General features: G+C 39.5%; 1 protein-coding gene and 1 long non-coding RNA gene across 2 annotated transcripts in view; both read left to right on the top strand.

Moving 5' to 3' along the window:
* Positions 1-14,607, top strand: part of WWOX (WW domain containing oxidoreductase) — a 1,243,673-nt gene that overhangs the window by 869,294 nt on the left and 359,772 nt on the right. The gene's annotated exons all lie outside the window — the stretch shown is intronic.
* Positions 1-14,607, top strand: part of LOC140521415 (uncharacterized) — a 133,857-nt gene that overhangs the window by 106,710 nt on the left and 12,540 nt on the right. Inside the window, exon 2 of the long non-coding RNA XR_011972926.1 lies at positions 1-14,607. This exon is cut by the window's left edge and continues 95,481 nt beyond it; it is cut by the window's right edge and continues 12,540 nt beyond it. This is a non-coding gene — a long non-coding RNA (uncharacterized lncRNA).

The following is a 14,607-nucleotide window of genomic DNA, read 5'->3' as shown; positions in this document are numbered from 1 at the left end:
TGTGCTTCACTCTGTTTGCAACATTTTAATATCAGCAGAGACAGGTTGAAACATGTCCAAAAAGGATGTCCCAGCACAGTAAGAGAACTAGAACTGGAATGGAAGCTGGAACAATGACTAGAAGAGACACTGGGGCAAATTTTAGTTCCATATCAGCAAACTGGTTTCTGCTGCAGGATATCCTCTCTACTAATGCAGAGTCTCCATACATAGTTTCATGAGTTGCCATGCCCAAAAAATTCATACCCTGGAAGTTGACCTTATAGTGATAAACCACAGCTAGATTGGCTCTGGGATGACAGGCATAGACTTCATACCTAGACCATACTTGAAGCCTGTCCAATTTAGTAAGTCCTGCCAGAGATTGTTCTATGCTGCAAAGAGCTCTTGAAAGTTCCAGATTACCAACAATATGTTGAAACACAGGAGAAAAATTTCAGTGAAGGTGGCTGAGATAATATCAGTTATGTGAAGGTGGACATTTTCTTCTAGAAATCTCATGAATTGGATTGAAAAATAATTCTAACAGTTTTATGTTAGATTCCTTTTGCGATTAAAACTACATATGCCAAATAGAGTATAAATGGCATTTTGCCTGCCCCACCCCCAAAGACATGAGGTGACTTCTGAAAGTTTTAGTCAACATCAAGGAACATCTCTCCCTCAATCCCAAACCAGTGTGCTTGGGGCCTATTGGACTATGCAAACCTAATGCCACCCAGTCTATATTTGTGACCTCAAGATGGTTTAGCCCTAGTATGAGTGGAGTAAAGCCTTTACAGGAGTCTGGTGTTGGTGTGATTAACAGATAATCAAGGAGTTTGACATTTTTATGAGGCAGCAAGGGGGCACTGCAGAGCTACCCCAACCATCATGGGTTGGGGAATAGAGGAGAGGTATTTCCTTTCTATTAGTGGGAAACACTGGAATAAGATCTTTTTTGAGAACAGGATACTCTGAGTTCTATGAATGAGAGCTCAGGACTGACAAGAGCCAAGTAAGACAGAATCAAATCCAGAGGGATCCATCTAGTGAGAAGAATCTAGACTCCAGATCAGATTCTAGACTGGAGCAGCCAGGAGGGATGGGTTCAAACAGCAGTACAGTCATAGACAATTATGAATTATTCTTATAATCCTGAGAGCTTTTTCCTAACAATGTAGCCCCTGCCAGAATAAGCTCCTTCACAATCCTCTGAGGGGTACTTCCCAAATATCTTGAAAAATGGCCAGTTTATGTCCCAAAGACTCTATAGACTTTGCTAGGACACCTCATGAACAGCTCATTTGACTTTTAGTCAGCTCTACTGGAAATGAATTGCTTCCTTATATCAAGTTCAAATTTGACTCCCTATAACTTCTATGCATTGGCCTTGAGAGTGTCTGGAATAGATGAATGATCCTAATCCTTTCTACACATTCCAGTCTTTGCAGTCCTTGAAGAAAACTATCATGTCCCCAACAACTCCAGTCCTCAGTTCAGTCTCTAATCTTCAGTTCATTTGGTCTTCAGTTCTTTCATGTGCTGATCATTAGCTGGGTTTCATTTCAAGCTTTTCTATTTGCTAACTATATTCTGAGGCAAGTCATTTCTTTTCTGTAGGCCTCAGTATGCCCACCTGTAAAATGCAAGAGTTGGACTATATAATAACCCCATAGGTCCCTTCTATCACTAACTTCTATTGTCTTATTGATGCATTCTAAGATTCAATTAGTTTCTTTGGCTGTCACATCTAACTTATATTATCTCACAAGGAGCATGCAGTCTACTAAAATCCGCATGTCCTTCTCACATGAACAGTGGTCACTCTCTCATCGTGCACTTCTGTATCCAACTTTGTAGACTAACTTAGGGACTTTACATTTGCTCCAATTAAATTTCGTCTTATTAGATTCAGCCTGTCTATCTTTTGGGTTTCCTTAGTATTGTCCAACATGTTAACTGTCCCTCCCAATGTGGTGTCATGTGCAAGTATGATCAACATGCTACCTGTACCTTCATTCCAGTCATTGAAAAAAAAATGTTTTTAATCAGAACGGAGCTGAGGTCTGAATACCATGATTGTCATTGTAGACCTCTCTATAAGCTGACATTGAGTGGCATGTCCCAGAGGCCTGTATCAGGCCAGCAGTCCCAGCCCCAGAAGTACTCAGGCACCCAGCATGGTGGTTTGTGCTAGGGCATTAAGTCACCCGCTTGGGACAATGGAAAGTGACAGGCCTGCTACCGAGCTCTTTCCCTTTCTCCTCCTGTACAGGAGCCCACTGAACAGTGCAGCTCTATAAGAAAGTGTCATGTAGGGGAGAAAATTACTAATCACACTCCCCACCTTTTTATAACTCTTGTCATTTGTAAATGTGAAGGGAGTGCTGAAAAAAATATTCATGCCTTTTTCCATCTATATTTTTTTTCCTAAATTATCCAGTCTTATAAATATTTGAATAACATTTGGTCAGGATAAAATCTTTCCTGTCAGCTCAGTACAAGAACACTCTCTGCCTCCTGAGACCATAACAGTCAGAGAAATTAATATCGATTTGTTAGAAAATACTTTTCACTCTGTCTAAACATCTTATTCTGTCCTCTTGAACCAAAATTATGAATTTAAAAGCAGGAAAATAGTTCTTCACAGTTTTCCCAGTGAAACTAATTATAGGAAAGTGGTGAAAAATATATTGGGTGTGTTTTCCAACACAGAGCATTGCTCACCAAAATCCTGAGGCAGTGTATATTTATTTGAATGGATTGCAGTTTGGTAGACTGTAAGCCAGAAAATGTATAGGAAGAGTTTGGGGTTTTCTGTGTCTTATTATTTTTTTCTAGAGAAAACTCCTTTCATTAATGTCCTGAAGAGAAGCGGTAGGTTTCCCATCAGCAGAGGTCTTTAAGCAGAGACAGGATGACCACTTGTCAGGGATTTGTAGAGAAGACTCCTGTTCATTTTGGACTAGATTCTCTCTGAGAGGTTGTGACTCTGTGAATCTAACACATAAATAACTGGAATTGCCTCACAGAAATCTCTTCTTTACTACCAAGTCATTCAGTAGGCACTAAGTAATTGCCTATGGGTATGCCATGATGGGATAAGATGGGGGAGGGGGGGACACAATTGCCAAAAATGCAAGTCTCTCTAGGTATTTTAAGATCTAACTATTTTGAAAATAATTCCATAAAATTTGTGTAATGCTTTTCATGTTACAAAACTTTCTCAGATATTTCATTTATGAGGTAAGCAGGAAAGAGAATAGTTTTCCATAATAAATGGAAAAACTCATTATGAAAACCATCCAGTGTACCACCTAAGGAGGTAGTGATGAATATCACTGGAGGGGTTCATCAGGAACTGAATGAACATTTGTCAGGGGTGTTTTTGGAGGGAAAACATTCTTATGGTAGTGGTTGGACTCTATCTTCTGAGATCCTTTCCAGCTTGGACATAATAATAATAGCATTTCTAGAGCATTTAAGGTTTGTAAAACATTTTATATTTGTTATAATACTTGACTCTCATAACAAGCATGTGAGGTAGGTACTATTATTATCCTTATTTTATGGATGAAGAAATTAAAGCAGGTAAGTGACTTGCTGGGGGCTAGTATGTGTCTGAGGCAGGATCTGAAATCAAATCTCCCTGACTCCTAGTTCTGCACTCTGTCTCCTGTGCCAACTAGGAAAGGACCTGGTCAAGCAGTCAATGGACATTTGTTCAGTGTTTACTATTTACCAGGCATTGACCCAAGTTCTAGGCATATGAAGAAAGAAAAGGACAGAAACAGTCCCTATTCTCAAGGAACATATCCATACTAATGGAAGGGACAACGCTTAACTAAAACAGTCCATACAGGGTTGGGAACCAGGAACACCTTCTACGGAAGGCGAGAATTGAATGAAGCCAGGGATGCCAAGAGGCAGAGATGAGCAGAAGGAGCATTTCTGACATAGTGACCACGAGCAGCAGTGTCATGTGTGAGGAACAGCTAGGAGGTCCATATAGTGGAGAATAGAGTGAATGAAAGGAAACAGGGTGAGGAGACTGGAAAGGAAGGAAGGGGTCAGGTTGTTAAGAGTCTTAAGTGCCAAACAGATCTGATCATGGAGGTAAAAGAGAGGTTGCATTTCATAGTGCCAAGAGTAATGAATCATCAGTTGGGGGAGCAGGGTTTGAATGTAACCTCAAACTATGAGCAGCTTGCTAAAACTCTCAGAGGCTCAGTTTCCTCCTCAGTAAAATGGGGATGATAATTGTATCACCACCTCACAAAATTGTCATAAGGTGTTTTGCAAGCTTTAGATTGCTATAGTAATATGAACTCTTCCTGTCTTAGCTTCTGTGATTCTATAGATAAATAATAAAAGTGATTTGACTGTAACCAGATATTATCCTGGGCTTTCTTTGTCCTCTCCTGTTCTCTCCTCTCTTGTCTTCTCCTCTCCTTTCTTCTCCCTTATTCTCTTCTCCCTTTCTTTTCCTTTTCTGCCCTGTCATGATGTTTGCTTCCCTTCCCTTCTTTCTCTTTCCCTTCCCTGTTCTATCCTCCTCATCCTTCTTTTCCCTGCCATGCCCTCCCTGCTCTTCCCCCTTCCTCTTTACCTTCTGTCTTTCCTGCCTACCTTGTTTGTCTTTTTATTTCTTTGTCTTGCTTTCAAAACTAGTGAAAAGATACTTAGATTAAGCAGTTCAATTCAAATTAAGTAATTCAATTCAACAGGCTTACAAAATAATCATAGATTTAGTCTTGGAAGGGCTTTTAGCAGTTCAGTTTCCCTCATTTTATAGTTGAGGGTAGGTAATTATTTATAAGCAAAAAGTCAGGCCCTAGAGCCCTACTTCTCAGCCCTATAAGCACTGGTGCCAGTGTTTTAGTTCCTACCTCTTGTCATAGAGCCATCCCCAGGTTTTGAGGGTTCAGGCTCTCTCCCCACATTGAGGCACTATATCACACATGTTGTGAGTTGGAAAATGGAATCTGCAAAGTCTCCGTAGCCTTCTGGGTTGAGCAGGAGAAACTTCAGTTCTTGTATTATCAGTCTAGAGACTCTCTGAAATTGGAAATGACAGTCTGGCCAAATCTATATATACAGTGCCTATATAATGTGTGCTGGGTTTGGGGGTGTGAACTACTTTCTACCATAGATTAAGCTGAACGAGACCGCATGTCAGGTAGAACCTCAGTGTCAACTTAATCCATTGTCAGAGCTGTAAAATGCGATTTCATTATACAAGTAATTCCCTGGCGGATTCTCCCTGATTTCCTATACAGCTCAACTTCGGTTTTTAATCGGCAGGAGCTCTCTCCCTCTCCAAACTCTGTTTGGATTTATTAAATGTATCTGCTCTCAAAGTACCTGTTTGATATTTCCATGAATTATGTTGGTAAAGGTGAATGTGGAGAAAAGGAATCATAATAGCTCTTGGGGGCATTTTAGTTATTTTTTAGTAATTACATTCCCATCTTCTTGCGTGGAAGTGTGATGCTAATAATTATTGATGTCGCACCCTGTGACTTACAAAGCACCTTCCTGGCAACAACCTCATCAGGCAATCACAAAATTGAGGGCTCAATGGAAATTTGGAAGTTATTCATTTCAAACCCATCATTTTACAGAAACTCAGAGAGGTTGAGTGATTTGCCTGAAATCACACAGCCAGAAAGTAGATGAGCTGGAATTGGACTTCTGAATCCCAGCTTCCACCACAGTCAGATAGCCCAAGTATTACGCAGTCACCTCTTTGACAGAGGCAGCGAGGGGAAGAAATGACCTGAAGTTACTTACCTAGTAAGCATCCAAGCAGAAACTAGAACCCAAGTCTTTTCTAAAGTTCAGTGTTGTTCAACACAGCCCAAAAGAATCCTGTCACACTCAGAATCTCTAAATCTCTCAAATACCAGAATTTTTCAGAAGATCCAAAAGGAAAGAAAAGAATTTCCCATTGTAATGTTTCATTTGCCTCTCTCGATATTGAGTTTTCTCCATATTTGTGCAATTAGGGGGTTTTGCTGAGTGAGCTAGGACACTGTCTCTTTAAGTGTTTAACAGTAATTGGTTCATGTCTTGGTGTTCATTGAAAATCCCAGACATTTCATGTAAAATCTTCTTAATGAGGGGATGAATTTTTCATTCACATTAGAAAGCTCCCTCTGACAAACAATTTCTAAATAAAACTTTGGCGACATGACATCCCATATTGGACTTGACAAAGAGGACAGGTGCATTAGAATAAAACTGTATGGCGATCCTTCAAGCTGTCAGCCATGAATATTTCATTTCTTAATGAATCATCTTGGTGAAATGAACTCTCTTGTTGCCGTGTCACTGCCATTTACAACCAAAAGCTGCCTCCTTTTCAAAGGTGAGTTCCTGAAAAATGCTGATGCCAGCAGGAAAGGCTTAACCCTAGCAGGGGTAGAGTCAGCCATTCCGGACCTTATCCTCCCAGCCCCTTCAGAGTCCACAGTTTGTCCCCTTGGCAGCTGTATGGGCATCATGCCCAGCAGGCTTCCTTAGCCAGACCACATGGAGAGGACCAAGTGTGGTTCAGACACTGCCTCTAAGGAGGGACATTAACAAAGTGAAGTATGGACAGAATGTGGGGGGCCCAGGATGGTGAGGGGAACGGGCTGTGGTGCCATATGAGGATCCACCAAGGATAACTTGGAGAAAAGAAGACAGAATCCCAGGAAAATACTGGAGAAATTGTTCCAAGAAAAAGGGATTAATTTTCTTTAGCTGAGGCCCAGAAGACTGAAGTAGTAGCAGTGGGTAGAGTTTAGAGAGAGATGAACTGCAGGTCTATATAAGGAGAAATGGTCAGCCTCTGGAGATAGCGATCTCCTCATCACTCAAGGCCTTCTGGCAGAGGCTGGTCGCCTGTCTGAGACACTATTGATTCCTATTGAGGTACTGATTGAAACTGATTAACTCTGAGTCCTTTCCAACTATGAGATTCGTTGATGTTCAAAACTAGAGACCTTCTCTGAGCCTCGTTTTCTGGCATATAGTCTCAATAGCTGGGAAAAGTCACTATATATTTAATAGCTGTGATAATACCTTGTGTTTTCTAACTTTGAAAAGTGACAGTGAGGACTGCTTTCCCAGGGGCTGTACACAGAAGGCAAGTGAGAGTGGCCATACCAGAAATAGCAACATACCCTTCCTTGATCTCCAGCTAAGGAGACCATTGTCATTCAGGAGGATAGAGGCTGGCAAGGAAGTGTCACACTAATAATTGAATTAAACATTTGTCTGTTGAGGAAGGTGGCCAAAATTGTTTTCTGTAACCAACAGAGCTCAAGCTTAGTTAATCATTCCCCTGGATGTGAATCTTTGTTCATCCACACCTCAGTCAATACTTATTATTTTCATTACTAGCTTCTAATTGTTACTAATATGTCAATTTGTTATCGATAGAAATTAATATTTTCATGTATTGGAACAGTCTGGACCTGTGATTTCATCAGTGTGTGCAGCTCCCAGCGTGGACACTCCCTCCACCAATGCTGATTAGCAACTAATTTAAAATGTGTAGCTCAAAGCATAGCCCAGGTCACCTAGAGGGTAAGTAGGTACCCCCAGCCAGTGTGTACCAGAGGCAAGAACTTTATACAGGTCTTCCAGACTCCAAAGCCAGCCTTCTGTCTATTATGCTGTGCTGCCTGTTGGCAGAGCATCCTGATCAGCCTACCAAAGTCTCCTTCCACAGCATCATATCAAAACTTGGTTGATGATTTCTTTGAAAACAGGCAGAAATCTGAAACAAAGATGTACATAGACTAATGGTGTGATAATGTTGTCTGATCCGTTGGGACCGTATTCAAGATCCTCAACTAGACTGTAAATTCATTGAGGCAGAAACTATGCCTTATGGAACCTGTGCATTTTTCTGAGTATTCTGTTCACAGTGGTTTTTAATAAATGATTGTTGCATACATGAATAAATAACTCCTCACATAGCCTTTAGGTAGAAAACTCAGGAAATAACAGTTCTTTTAATAGGAGTTAGAGATAGAAGGCAATATGTTAGAGAGAGAAGAACAATGAATTTGGAGCCAGAGCATCTGAGTTGGAATACCAAGCCAGTTACTTACCTGGATGACCTTGGGCAAATTATTTGGTATCTATGGGATATAGTTTCTTCAGCTATAAAACTAGGGCACTTGATTACATTATCTATAAGCTTCTTTTCTAGCTCTAATAACATCAAAACCTACCCTGTCACCTTCTCTACCACTTGTGTACCTTGTGGTGAAGGTTTCACTCATTCTACCATATTCCTGCCCTTTGTGAACCACATGGAGAAGGTTAATAATAATAGCTCCCTTTTCTGGAGCATGTGAAGGTGCATAAAGCTCCTTCTTTGTAACCACCCAGGTAAGGGTGTGTGAATGATATGGTTTTCATTTTATAGATAAGGAAACTATAGCTCTGAAAGGTGAGATCACCTGTCTCTGGTCATATAGTGTTAGAGTCCAGAATTTGAGCCCAGCTGTCCTGATCTAAGTGCTTTCCTCTACATCATATGGGATCATGGCCACCATCTTGTTGATTCAGTTGAGCCACAGGGAGCTGCTCCTCACCTTAGTCTAAATCTGGCCTGTTGACTCTGGAATATCCAAGATCATCATAGGCATTGATTCAGAAGTTTACTATGTCTCCAGTACTGTTCTGAGATTCCACTCAAATCAAGTCATTGTGTTTCACACCTGCCATGTCCTAATAGTATTCTTTGCAAGTCACCGTACACAGTAGCTATTTAATTAAACTACATTTTGTAACATAAAATTGCCCGAATTCACCTTTATCCATGGACAAGACTTAAAAGAATTTGGCCAGGCAGAAAGCAATGAGATGCTCAGAGGAAGTGGAAGAACTTAGGATTCACAGGTTTGTTTTCTTTCTGTTAGGTTTCAGTAAAACTTTATGTTGGTGAGCAGACTCTTGGTGTGGGCAGGTGACAGTTTCTGAGGCTTCCTGGTTTTATTTTTTTAAGTTGTGCGTAAATAAGTCCATGAATCTGTTATTAGGCATTATAGTAACTGATACCCAAGGTTAGAAAAACTTTGCTCTTCCCTGAAGAAAAATGACTTTGTCTCGGGAGAAGCCTAGTTTCCCCTAGATAACAAGCCATGAAGATAGTTTTGCCAAAATCAAATATATATTTTTAAAATCAGGCTTCCCAGCAAATGGATCCAGATAAGTCCTTTGCTAGCCCTTGATGTCATGGTAGTTTTTTAATTCAACCTAGAAGTGCCATAATGTTTGTTGCACCATTATACACATACGTCATAACCACAAGCAGAAGTGAGACTTGACAAGACTTGCCAGGTGAAAAAGCAGAAAACGTGACACCTTGTTAGATAGGATCCTGACCCACTTTAGACCCCAGCTGACTTCTTTCAGATTCTTTCATCTTTCATCACCCTCCTTCTTTCTCTTTCAAAAGTTGTCTTCCTTTCTTAAACGGGCCTCCAATACATTCCATGGTTCCTTCCTCCACAATTTAACATTTACCCAACACACTGCAATCACCTTGATCTGCTCCTCAGTGTTAATACTCCTCCTTCGTTACTGCCTTTAGAGGTGTTTATATTTGTGGCTTGTTTGTTTGTTTCAGTTTTGCTCATGTGAAGATTTCTAGAATCATGAGATCATAGAACATCATATCTGGAAAGTACATTAGGAAATAAAATATCAGAATTTAGAATGTTAGAACTCGTGAATACTTCAGAATATATAATGTTAAATAAAGTAATCATACAATGTTATACTTCAAAAGGACCTTGAAACATGGTATGTAGAATGTCAGAGGAGATGAGGATTTTGCCACTCTAGAATGGTGAAAATGGAAGAGCCAATTAAAAATCACCCAGTCTATTCTTCTCATTTTGCAGGTGGGGAAACTAAAGGCTAAGCAAGGAAGTAGCTTATCTACTTGTCAGACTAGCAGATCTCAGACTAAAATCTAGTTCCACTAACTTTCAGGATGGTATGACAACTATTGCCCCATATTTCAAGATAGGGCACAAAGTGGAAATTTTTTTTCAAAGGTATTAAAAGATTGTAGGCCTCTTCCCCACCAAAAATTCCTGTCAATAGCTATTAATAAAATCCTAATTTAACAAAAAACAATGCAATGAAAATACAATTAATTGAAAATAATTTGGCATATTGAAAAATGTGGGAGTTAGAGCTCAAAAATAAAATTGCTTCAAAAAAATTCCCCTAAAATGCTTTGCTACCAATTCCCCATTTGACTTTAATTAAGACTTGCCACCTAGATTATAGCTTAGTTTTTCAAATTTAAGTGAAAGGTTTGTAGTGGATAACCTTAACCTCTTAGGTTTCTTCCAACTCTGACATTCTATATTCGAACGGCTCTTCCAGAAAAGCATTCTGTAACTCTGTGACTGCTTTACCTTACAGTTTTACTCCTAATATTCCCTCTTGATAAATATTAGGTCTTTTGGAGCATATTATCTTTAAATCTCAAGATGTATTTTTGCTTAATTTTTAGTTTTGTATCCTCTCATCATCTCCCCAATCTCGGGAGGGCCTCTTAAAGAATTTTTGTTTCATTAAATTATTTTTTAGAATAAATTCTTACTACCAGGTAATACAGAGTTAAAAAGGTGATTTCACTCAAAAGAATTAGCATAAGACATGCTGGACTGGTAGAAGTGACTAGATCTTAATCAATACCAATATGATTACACTCATGCAGCAATTATAAATTATTTAAAACAGTACCCCTAGGTTACTGACTAGTTGCCTTTAAATTAAATTCTCTGTCAATAATTGATGCAAGGAATTAATGTGAGAACACCTTCAGTTACTGAAACTTTTTTAAGGTGGCATAAAATATTGAACTGTTGCCCATCATTAGCAGCCATCCTGTCTGCTTGGTGTAACATCCTTCTTTCCTAAATTGGTCAAGAAAGACCCTCAGATCATGAAAGATGACTAATGATTCTGAAAGTAATACTCATGTCTCTTCTAAGAACACTGACTCTCAGGAATAGAAATTTCATCTAAAAAGGCAGAATAAGTAATGGAGGAAAAAATCTGTTCAATTCCTCAACAAATTTGTATTTATTGTTTTCCTTTTGTAAATATAGTGCTTAAAAACTTCTACTAAAAATTCACAGTTTCCTTGGTGTAACTCTTCCACTGATACAGGTTGTAAGTAGCGTTTTACTCCCTAATGGACAATCTTTTTGTACTCCCTGGACTAAAAAACGCTTCCCATGGAGACTCACCTTGTATGGATAAACCTCTCAGCAACCTTCACAGGCTGGTCCTTGAATCATAGTTAGAAAATTTTCCCCTGATCAGTACTCACACTATAGTCCAGATTAGAGTATGTTTGCAGTCTTAAATTGGTTTACGATCTTTGGTCTATGAGGTCTAGGTAGTCGTGTATATATGTATATTTTTTGACTTAGATAAAGGTCTGCCTAAGAACATTCTTTTTCAGTATTTTATAAATGTCAGTTCATAGTGGCAGGAGTATCTGGAAACTGTCATTTGGACAGTCTGAAGATAAACTTGAAGACACACTTCTAATAGTCTTTTAAATTCATAAAATGAATCAAATGTTCGAGTGTTTGCTAAGGATTAAACTCCCACATTAAAGAGCCTTTCTTTAGTTACAAAGTTCTTCTCTGCCCCTTTGGACTTGGGAGAGGAGCTGGAGCAAGAGGAGTTATTGCTTTGTGTAACAAACTTGCATATTTGAGAGTAAATTAGAGGTGACCTGAGGGCATAGTATGTGTCACAGCATTCACTTGCTAGGAAAAGTTACCTTAACAAAGTCAGGGACTTGGCATCAGAAGATCTGGGATTTAGTTCAATCCTCAACAGGGACAGACCCCTATGACTAAAGGCAGAGAATACTCTGTAGCATAAAGCACCATAAAAATATTAGATGTTGTTTTTATTTTTATTTTAAAGTGATCTGAGGATTTGTATGGATGTAGAAGAAACCCAATCCAATTCCCTCATTTTCCAGACGAGGAAATACATCATTTCCAGTGTGTGTCTTTCTAAATCTCAATCCTGTGGTCCCAGGAGATTATAGCAGTGTGTTCAGTAAAAGCCTTTTGTTTTCAGAGAGATACCTTTCCCCTTAACTTTGAATGTTGTTGTATCAGAGCATGGTGCAAAGTGATGTTGAAACAGCCGTGGCCTCTGCCAGGATGTGCGGGTGTCAGTGAGAAGCCAGCGAAACTGACGTTCATGGGACTCTAGGCAGACGTGCTCAGCCTTGGGGCGAGGTGGGAGGTGGGCATGTGAAGAATCACACAGAAGCGGTTGAGTAGGTGTTGACCTCAATTAAATTCCATTTAATTCTACAAACATATATTAAGAGGCTACTGTATGCCAGGCACTTTGCTGGACACTGGGAATACAAGGCCAAAATGAAATGGTCTTTGCCCCAAAGGAGTTTCCATGCTTATTAAAGAAGTCACCATGTATATTTAAAATAAAATTTAAAAAATAAACAAAGTTATTTCTGGGGGCAAGACACTAGCAGCTACAGAGATCAGGTTAAATCTCCTATAGGATGGACCGTTGAGCTGAGCTTGGAAGAAAGATTCTCTGAGGCAGGAAACACGTCCTAGATAGGAGGTCCAGTCGGTAGAAAAGAATGGAAATAAGAGATGGGAGGTTGAATAGGAGTAACAACATGGAGTTAATTTGTCTAGATCGTAGAATATTGGAAGGAGAGTAAAGGAGGCTAAGTGCAGAGGTAGGTAAGAGCTAGAGCGGTAACATGGTCAGAACTCTACTTTAGAAATACAAATTCAGCAACTAATAAATGGACTAGAAATGGGAGAGGTGAGAGGTAGGGAGACCAGTTCAGAGGACCTAGGTCCCCAGAGAGTGATAAGAACCTGAACCATAGTGACTTTGTGAGTGGAGACAAGGATATTCATGAAATAACATGTTGTGGAAGTAGAGATTTGGCAACTGATTGTGAATGAAGGAAGTGAGAAGAGAGTTGAAAATAATTCCAAAGGTGTGAACGCAGGTACCTGAAAGGATAGTGGTGTCTTCAACAGAAACCGGGGAGTTAGGATGGGGGCTGAGAGTGGGGGTTACTTTAAGGGGGAAAGATAATGAGTTATATTTTAGATATTTTGAATTTGAGACATCTGAGTACATACTTCAAGATGTTCATGGGAATGGGAATGAAAACATGAAAGTATAATGAAAGTATAGCCAAGCAAAGGAAGAAAGAGGAAAACCAGGCCTGAGAAGTCACCAGGGTCAGAGTACAGATAAGTGTAGTGTTCGCAGGTATCTTTTGATAAGAGTTTTCCTCAAAAACCTGCCCCATCCTTTTGACATCCAATCAATAGTCCAACATTTGTGTTACCTGACCCAGTGCTTAGTCCTGATATCCAGAAACCTTTCACCCCTCCCTATGTATATTTCATTTATTGGGCACATGCATAACAGTCAGGGCCATTAGAATTCATCTAGTCCAATTTCTGTATTTCTATAGATTAAGAAACGGAACCAACAAAAGGGAAAAGAACTTGACCAAAGTCTGCAGAGCAGGTTAGGAACAGAGGTGACTGTTATTAACCATCATGATTCTGAGTTTTCCCTTATCAAATATCATTCTTTTCCTTGAATTTCATGGTACACTTGGTTTGCCCCTCCCTAAAGCAGGTATTTAGATCATATATTTAGAAGATATTGTGGTGTGTTGTAAAGAATATTAAATTAATGGCAGAGGATCTGGGTTCACATCTAGGCTCTGGTGCTCAATACCTTAGGTATCCTTAGGTAAGTTATTTTGACACTTTGGCCTTCTGTTTCTTTGTGTGTAAAATATGAAAGTTGGCCCAGGTGACCCAGCCATCTCACCATCTGTCACCCCTTTCTCCTCTTTTTACTGCCCCAGAGCAAAACACCTCTCTGATCACTTGTTATTGTTGTTTAGTCATTTTAGTCATGTCCAACTCCTTGTTGGGGTTTTCTTGGCAAAGATGCTGCAGTGGTTTGCCATTTCCTTCCCCACTTATTTAACGGATGAGGAAACTGAGGCAAATAAGGTTAAATGATTTGCCCAGGGTCACACAGCTGGTGTCTGAGGCTAGATTTGAACATGGGTCTTCCTGATTTCAGGCCTCATGCTCTATCCACTGCACCACCTATCTGGTCACTTTTCATCTATATTTAGAAAAAATATTTATATTCCCAGCATCCAACCTAATGCCTAACAATGTCCATTCATTAGAAGACCTTTAAGGTTCTTTCTAGCTTGAAATCTATGATCATATATCATTGCATATTATAATTACCTTTATTTGTGTCTAGTCCCTTTAGTATGTACTACAGACTCCATCCAGACTGAAGCCATGTCTTAACTGTTTTATCTCCCCACCTCTTTTAGAATAGAGTTCCTCATCCAATATATACTTAATAAATGTAGGTTAAATGAATGAATGAATGACCCAGAATGTCTTGGAAGTTGATCTGTGGCTGCTTCCAAAATGCATCTTTCAGCTAACATGGATCATTTTTTGTTTCTTTCTATTTAATGTTTCTGCATCCTTGGGTGAAAAAAAAAAAAGGTTCAGAAAATACTCTTCCAAC

The sequence above is a fragment of the Notamacropus eugenii genome, chromosome 1, assembly GCF_028372415.1.
Source record: "Notamacropus eugenii isolate mMacEug1 chromosome 1, mMacEug1.pri_v2, whole genome shotgun sequence".
Classification (NCBI taxonomy): Eukaryota; Metazoa; Chordata; class Mammalia; order Diprotodontia; family Macropodidae; genus Notamacropus; species Notamacropus eugenii.
This window is presented reverse-complemented; position numbering and strand designations above follow the sequence as displayed.